Raw genomic sequence first — 8,630 nt, forward strand, 5'->3', positions numbered from 1 at the left:
CTGGTGGTCTGCTTCTGAAAGGTCACAGCTTCCCAAGCCCTATGGAGCAGTTCGACTCTGAACGCCACGGTATCTCGGAAGCGACCCCAAAGCAGCTAGCAACCACCAATGGTCACTAATATCAAGACCCTCTGGGGGGGCAGTAAAAATGTTAATTCCTGGGCCTTCCCCAGACTCACACTCTCTGGGACTGGGGCCTGGAAGTCTGCATTTAGCCAGCTCATGGGTGAGGGTGGAGAACAGTTTGAGAACCCAAGTCCTAGTGGGGAGAGACAATTAGCACACGTCCTTAGGCATCTTTGGCCAGGGCAGAGAAGGCCAACAGGCACATAGGCACGGGAGGAAGAAGGCAGGTTGGCACCAGGGCCTGTGGGGTGCAGGCACCGACAAGGTTCCTGGCTGGTTCCACCAACCTCGCACGAGGAGAGGCGTGCTGGCACTGGGCACGACAGAAGTCTTTCCTCTTCTTCTTTGTTCAAAGGGCTCCTGCTGATAACAGTGCCTCCCAATGCCTTCGGCACTGAGTTCCACCAACAGCAAGGACTCTGGTGTTGCTGGAAGGGCTCTGGCCTGGGAGCGCTGCAGGTCAGAGCAAGGGAGGTGACTCTTGTATTTGGCTCCCGACAGGTCAGCTGGGAGCATCTGAGTCACCGTGTTTCAGAGAAGGCTGGTCAGGAGGCGGGCAGGACATGGGAAGAGCTGGGGCCTCCTCTGAGCCACCGGCCCAGGCACAGGGGGGTGCAGCAGGCTGAGAGCACCCGGTGAGTCTGGGCAGACCGTAGGCAGCTCCTCCTGAACTCACCACGGGGACAAAGTTCCTGAGTGAGCTGGGGTGCTACTCAGGGGACACAAAGTTCACACCCCCCAGCCACCAAGCTGGTTAGAGGAGTTGGTGGTGGTGTGCAGTGCTGTTGAGTCACCTCTAACTCATAGCGACCCCGTGTACAACAGAACAGAACCCTGCCCGGTCCTGAACCAGCCTCACAATCATTGCTGTGCTTGACTCCATCCTCACAGCCACCTGGGTCAGTCCATCTCGCTGAGGGCTTTCCTCCTTTTTCCGGACCCTCTAATTTACCAAGCATCATGGCCTTCTCCAGGGACTGGCCCCTCCTGACAACAGGTCAAAGCATGTGAGACAAAGTCTTGTCATCTCCGCTTCTAAGAAGCACGTGGGCTGTGCTCCGTCCGAGCAATGTGTTCATTTTGAGGCGGTGAGATGTGAACTATGATCCTGCCCATCAGCGGCCCAGGAGACTCTGAGACACAGCTGGGAGACAACACCATCCAAATTGCTTCCTAGTGCCACGCGGCTGAGGGAGGCACAGGAACCACTGCCTTGCCATCAGGCTGGGCCAGGCTGGGCCGTTACACAGAGGAGGATACTGAAGCACAGAGAGGGGAGGTACCCCGGCCAAGCCTCCCACGTCTTGGCTCCAGGCCCATGCTGCCCCACGGACCTCCCACAGCCACACCACGCTCTGGTGGAGGCTATCCTCCTGGGGTGCTCCCTGCCTGCTTCTCCCACAAACCCCCGGGGTGGGGGCTGCTCTTCAGACAGGTGGTCTCAAACCCCCAAACCCTCCTTTAGGAAGTCCTCAGCCTACCAACTCCTCTCCCTCTATCCCCTCTCTGGGAGCACCCCACACAGGTCACGATCATTGTCCTTCAAGGCCCAGCTCTTAGCTGGTGGTACTCTTAGCTGGCAGTGATTTTGTCCCCAGGGGGGGCATGTGGCAATACCTGAAGACTGCTTGCAGTTGTCATCGCTGGCGGTGGGATGCTACTGGCATCTAGTAAGTAGAGCCCGGAAATTCTGATTACCATCTTCCAGGGCACAGGACAGCCCTCCATGACAAAGATGTGTCCAGCCCAGAAGGTCCACAGGCTGAGGGCGGGGAACCCCGTTCACAGTTCACCTCTCCAGTGGGACTGGACCTGTCACCAGCCCCAGGTGCTCCTGCCTCAGATGTCCTCTCAGGGAATACCAAGGAGAGCCTCTGCCACCAATTCCGAGTGACCTCGGGCACATCAGTTCCCTGCTAGGCCCTCAGCTTCCCCATCCGTATAACGGGGATCCCAGAACCCACTCCATGGGGTTGTGAGGACCAAATACGTTAAACTATTAAGTGGAGTTGTCCTATTTCGCCACAGAAAAGCTTCCTCATGTGGGGAACGATTCTTCAGGTCAGTAAGTAGCTGGGGACAGTCCACAGGCAAATGACAGAGAGAGGGAGAGGGGGAGAGCAAGAGAGAGCGAGAGAGCGAGCGCAGAGGGGACAGTTATGATGAGGTTTCCATGAGACACAGCACTTCAAGACCTCAGCACAGCGCTGAGCACATTGTAGGTGCCTAATGAGTGAGCTGCTGTGACTATTGCAAACCCTGGGCAAGCTCCTTGTCTGCACCTTCATTCTTTCTCTGATACTGGTGTTGGCCACTGTAGCGCACTCATGACGCCCTGCGCAGCGGAATGAAACACGGGCAGCCCGGCACCATCCCCACGATCGGCTCCTGATCAGCGGCTACGGTTTGGAAGGAGACCACCCGGCTTTCTTACTGGTCCGCTGTAGTCTGGAAGCTCTGCTCAAACCTGTTCAGCATTACACCAACACAGAAGCCTCTACTGACAGCCGGAGGCTGCACTGAGGCCCGGTGGCTGTGAATGGAAGCCAGGTCTCCCACAGGAAGGCAAGAATTCTGCCACTGAGGCGTCATTGCCCCCATTCCTTTCTGTAAGACTGAGACGACACCTCTGACCTGCGGTGGCTGGCAGAGGGAGGCAGCCAGGTGCATAGCAAGGAGCTCAGAATCAAGTCCTCACAGGCCACACGCCTTTTAGCAAGTTGTTCTGTGGCAGGAAGAGGTTGCAGAAGCCAGCTTGGCTCCTCAAAGTTGGTCAGTGGTTATATGGAGGGGACAGTGGGGGGCCGGAAGGGCGGCACGCCCCTGGATCCCAGGTTGGGGGCTCACATACTCAGAGCAGGGGCAGCAAGCTCCTCTGGGAGGGGCGGAGGGGTTACCCTGGCCACGGCTGTCACCAGCGGGGTGGTCGTCCAAGGGCAAAGCCTGCGCCCAGCCCTCACTGTCCGAGAGCCCATACTCTTCATGGAGACCCTTTCCTCAGAGGGGAGACCCTAGTGTCCATCCTTACCAGTTGCAACCGTTTTCTGCAGAGCCCAGCCCCAGGCTCCAGCGGGCGGCAGTGTCCAGTGTGCCTCTGATCATTCCCTGGTCCACGGATCTCCTTCCCAATTTCCTTTGAAGCAGACCTCCCCCAGATTTGGGAAACTGATGCTCCTCCTTGGCCAAACTCCCTCTTTTTAAGATCTTCTTTGGCTCACTTCAGCCATGGACACTTCTCCACTGGCTCAGGACAGAGAGACTTCGCCCTCTCTGGGGGCTCAGGATGGCAGCCCCACATGCTGAATCACACAATGGCACCTTTGCCCATCGGTGGGGCTCAGAGAGGTCAGCCTCCAGTGGCCTTCGCTGCCACCCACCCCCCAGCCCACAGTGCGCCCAGCCTTTGGGACCATGACGCCTCCTGATGAGGCCGGCAGGACCCCCTTGGGCCATTTCCCTCCTTTCCCACCTTTTAACACCTCCCACAAACACAGCCTCATTACGTGGCCCCATGCTGGCTCACTTGAGAAATAAAACTCAGAAACAAATTAAATGGGAATTGGTTTTTCAGCAGGAGAGGGGCCAGGCTTTGGGAACACCAGGCCAGCGTCCCTGGGTTCCGACTCCTGGGGGCCGCTTCCCCCTCGGCTCTGGCGGTCTAAAGTCAAGACCTCCAGGTGGTTTTCACCCGCAGTGATTGCATGTTTAATTTCCTTTGTTCCTTCTCCCTGAATGCTTGCTCTGACCCACTATGCTTTTATCGAGACTTTGGTAATAAAATGCTAAACCCTCGTTGGGACCACAGGCGCAGGCAGGCTGCAGAAAGTACAAGGAAGTGTGCAGAGAAGTGGCAGGTCACACGCTCAGAGAGTCCTCGCTCCGTCCTCCCTCTCCCGTCTGTCCACACCTTCTCCCTCCGTCTGTCCCTCCGGTGGCTGGAGCCAGTGGGCATCAGGACAGAGAGTCACCTACTCACGCTGGTGCAAACTGGGGGGGGCCCCCTAATACACACCCACAGGGACTCATATAAAACTGCCAACCTCCTTCTAACCAGGGACTTCAATCCAATTCTCTCAGGGTCCCAGAGGCCACCAATTAACATACCATGTCCTGCCCCAGGGTGCCCTGCTTCTCAGCTGCTCCAAAACATATAACTCAGGGCTCCAAAGAGCTAGTCCCAATTACACACCAAATTAAGCTTTAAGCTATATATATACATATATATATATGTATAGGGCTGGGGCCTCTAACGAAAATAAAAAACAACCCCGCTCTAGTTTTTCTGTGAGCCATTCTGTCTAACCGCAATGCTAAACCTCACTCCACCTTGATTTATGACAGATGACGCCAGCCAGCCATAAAAACCCAGGCTTAGGAGAGGGACCTTCACGTCTGCCCATTTGGGCAGACAGGGTGACAGGGGCCATGCGGGCAGGCTGCCCAGAACGGTCCAGCTGAAACGGAGACGAGGACTTAAAGGCTCTAGTGTAGACCATTCAGTCCCTGGGTGGCGCACAGGGTTAAGCACTCTAGCCGAAAGGAAGGCAGTCTGAACCCACCCAGAGGCGCCTCAGAAGACAGGCCTGGGAGCTGCTTCAGATGGTTACTGCCCTGAAAACCCTACGGAGGGGTTCTACGCACACAGGGTCCCCACGGGTCACAATCACTCGACACCAATAACAACAACAGGCCGTTCACATGTCCATCAGGTTAGCAGACACTGAAGACTGCACTCTCTCACGTGGCCCTTTTCCTCCTGGCTTTCCTTAAAGCCTCTGCCAGGTTTGGGAAGAAAGGATGGTGGGACAGAGGAAGGGAGGGAGGGAGGGAGGGTGAAAGGAAGGAAGAAGACAGAACACTTCCTTTTCTCATTCCCTGAGGACTCATGCCATGAGTTCCTGACACACTGTGAGCCCTGAGAGACTACACTCTGCCGGGGACCACATATTTTGGGGATTTGTTTCAATAACAGTGTTTTTGTGACCTGTGCTGGATTCTGAATATGAACTGGAATAACTTCTACAGCAGTTTTTTTTTTTCCCAAAAAAAACTATACTCTGCATACTGCTAGTCCTAAAATGCCTCTTGAAAGAGGAATACAATATGTTTGGAAAACACTGCATACCTTACCCACTCTGAGAGATACTGTGATAAGCATATTAAAGGCTCTGATAAGTCCTATAATAAAGAAATTCGTTTAACTTAATTTAAACCAAGCTCAGTTGAAGCCCGATCTTTTTTCTGTGTAAAACTAATTAACACCCCCTTGTAGAATCCTGCTTTGGAAATGGAGAGAGATGTTCATTAATAGGGGTGATGATTCCACTGGCTCCTCACGGCCAACAAATGAGGGAGTCACACTCCCTGTAATGGGCACTATACCATGTGTTTGCCTGACCCCATCTTCCCTTGGGCACAGAGCCATACTACATTTCCCAGCCTTCCTTGCAAGTGGGTGGGCCACATGACCAAGTTCTGGCCAATGGGATGTGGATGAGAGCTGAGATGCCACTTCCATGGCCATACAAACCTCCCACACGGTCCTCCAAGCACTTGCTCTTTCTGCTTCTGACCATGTGGCAAGGACTCCAAGGACCTAGGGTGAGCAGAGCCACAGAGAGGAAGACTCTGGGCTTTCTGAGTCTGCCCTTGGACAAGGATCACCCAGTGGAGCCCTCAGTGAGGAATGCCATTGCTGGGCCACTGAGGGAGCGAGAAATACATTTTCATTGTACTAAACCACTGTCATTTGGGGGTTTGTTGTTACAGCGCTTGTCCACCCTGCCCAATACAGGATTTGAGTGAGAACTAGGCTCCAGTGTGAAGGAAGAAGGGAGGGAGAACAGGAAAAAGCCAACATTTATGAGGCGCTTCATTTGCCAATGGAAAGCTGTGAGAAACCCTTCCACCCATTACCTCAATTAATCCTCACAACAACCTCAACAGGTGAGGGGCAGTTTGTCCTCCGTGTGGCTGAGGAATCTGAGTCTCAGACAGGGAAGGGGCTTGTCCCAGCACAGCCGAGAGAAAACGCCAGCCTTGTCACCAAGAGCCTAAACTCCTTCTGGGGCACCATGCCCATGTGGCTGGACCCCTTCAAAGCAAATATCTTACTGAAGCCCCTTCCTGAGGAACCTGCTTCATGCCCAGGTGAGCTCACCTGCAAATCCTGGTGGACCTGGTGTCTGGCCCCTGGTGAGTAGAGCCTTGCCAGAGACTAAGCATGACCTCTTGGGTTGAGCTCTTTTAAAAGTGGAGATTAGAAACACACAACCTCACACAAATGAACTTGATTGGAATGTTGAGGCACATCTGCTTTTAATGAGCCCCACAGTCGCCCACCCGCAAACACCAGTGTTCTCATGTATACGCAAAAGCCAAACAGCTGTGAGACTTCTAGGGTCAGGGTGACCAGCTGTCCCAGTTTGCCTGGGCCTGAGAGGATTCTTTGCATGCAGATGTTTGATGCTGAAACTAGGACAGTCCTAGGCAAACCAGGACAAGCTGGTCCCCCAGCTAGCAGCTCATGGTCCTGTGTCCCCTAGAGCAGGCCAATGGGGGCAGCAGAGCCTCAAGCAGCCGGGAGGGGCCAAGACAGTCAGGGCCACATAAAGATGGTGCAAGACAAGACAGTGGGCATTTTTTTTTCTTTTTGCCTTAAATGTAAGGTGCAAAATAAACCCCAAAATTCCTATTTACAACTTCAACCTGCCAACAAAAGGCAGTATGGGTATGAATTTAAATCCCTGCGCTTAACAGAGCGAGGCAGGAGAATAAGCATTGCAAACCGGGATAGGGAAAGGCGAGGGGGGTCGAAATCTCCCGAGCTGGAACTGTCAGCAGCATGCATGAGGATTAGCAGGAGGGACGGACAGACAGACAGACAGACACACACACACAAACACACACACACACACTCATGAGAGGCTGCCGAAGCTGAAGCCCCCACAGGGAACAGACTCTGGGAACCTGTGACAAATAGGAACACTGTGCGTGCTTCATGGGGGGACATCTTCTTTTCTATATCCATGAGCCCAGGGTCAGATTACCCAATAAGCAAGGTATGCACGGGCTTACCTGTGCTTACTTACTAATCTGTAGGAGCTCTGGTAGCATAGTGTCTAAGGCACTTGACTGCTAACCAGAAGGCTGGCGGTTCAAACCCACCAGCCACTCCTCGGAAGGAAGATGGGGCAATCTCCTTCCGTAGTGATACCACCTAGGAAACCCAAGGAGGGGTCACTATGAGTCGGGTCCGACTTGACGGCACATAACAACAGCAACAGTGAACTATTTCAGAGATTTTTTTTTTACCACATCAAAGTTCCTGCTTCTAGGTAAGGCTGGCATCTGTCTCTCAGACCCTCAGCACCTTCCTACAGAATCAAAGCCTCTTTTCAAATTTACAATCCCTGACAGGGACGGAGGACCCAGCAAGCAAGGGAGATGTGGTGACAAACAGGTGAAGCTGTTCACTACAGATCAGTAAGTAAGCACAAGTAAGCCTGTGCTTCCGCTGCTTATTGGGTGATCCACTCCTGCATAATCCATATGAATGTACACAGTATGTATGCATGTGTGTGCACACACACACGTGTACACGCACCACTCCACTCCGTGATGCACTTCACCTTCATCCCTCTTTGAGGACAGGTAGGCATTAGGGTAGTAGAAAAATTGCATCATTACACCAATACGGCTCCATCCCGACTCATGGCATCTCCATGTGTGTCCGAGCACTGTGCTCTGTAGGGTTTTCGGTAGCTCACTTTTTGGAAGCAGACAGCCAGACCTTTCTTCTGCAGTGCGTCTGGGTGGACTCGAATGTGCAGCTCTTTGGTTAGCAGCCAAGGGCACCTCCCAGGGACTCCTCATCATCACAAGGTCTCCCCCGTGCCAGAGCACCAACGGTTCGAACCTCAAAGACCTCACTTAGACACTAAGGTCAAGGTCGGATGATTGTCACTGTAGAAACCCTACAGAATTGCGAATTCCAGTTCTGTATCTTAACAAACTCATTTAGACTGGCCCGGCGACTCTCAAACCTAGCTGCATGTGACAGTCACCTGGGGAAATTTTAAAAATAGATACCTGGGCTCCGCTCCAGATGAACTGAATCAGACTCTCTGGGGGCCTGGACATCTGTGTTTTTAAAGCTCCCTGCGCTGAGAATCACCGCTCTCAACCAAACTTTTTCTAGCAAGGGTCAGAGAGTCAATGTTTTAAGCTTTTCAGGCCACATAGGCTCTGTTTCAACTACTCAACGCAGTCATTGTGGTGGGAAAGCAGTTACAGATATTATGCAATAAGCAAATGGGCGTGGTTGTGTTCTAATAAAACTTTATCTATAAAACCCAGCAGTGGGCCGTACTGGTCAGCTCCTACTTTACACTCCACAGGCTCCACCACCCGATTTCCACAGCCATTCTAGGTCTCACTTACAGCCCTCACGGCCCCTCTTTTAAATTCCATTTCTGGCTCCAGAAGCAGGAATTGCTTGCATT

The sequence above is a fragment of the Orycteropus afer genome, unplaced genomic scaffold, assembly GCF_000298275.1.
Source record: "Orycteropus afer afer isolate SDZICR_OR568_19922 unplaced genomic scaffold, OryAfe1.0 scaffold00127, whole genome shotgun sequence".
NCBI lineage: Eukaryota > Metazoa > Chordata > Mammalia > Tubulidentata > Orycteropodidae > Orycteropus > Orycteropus afer.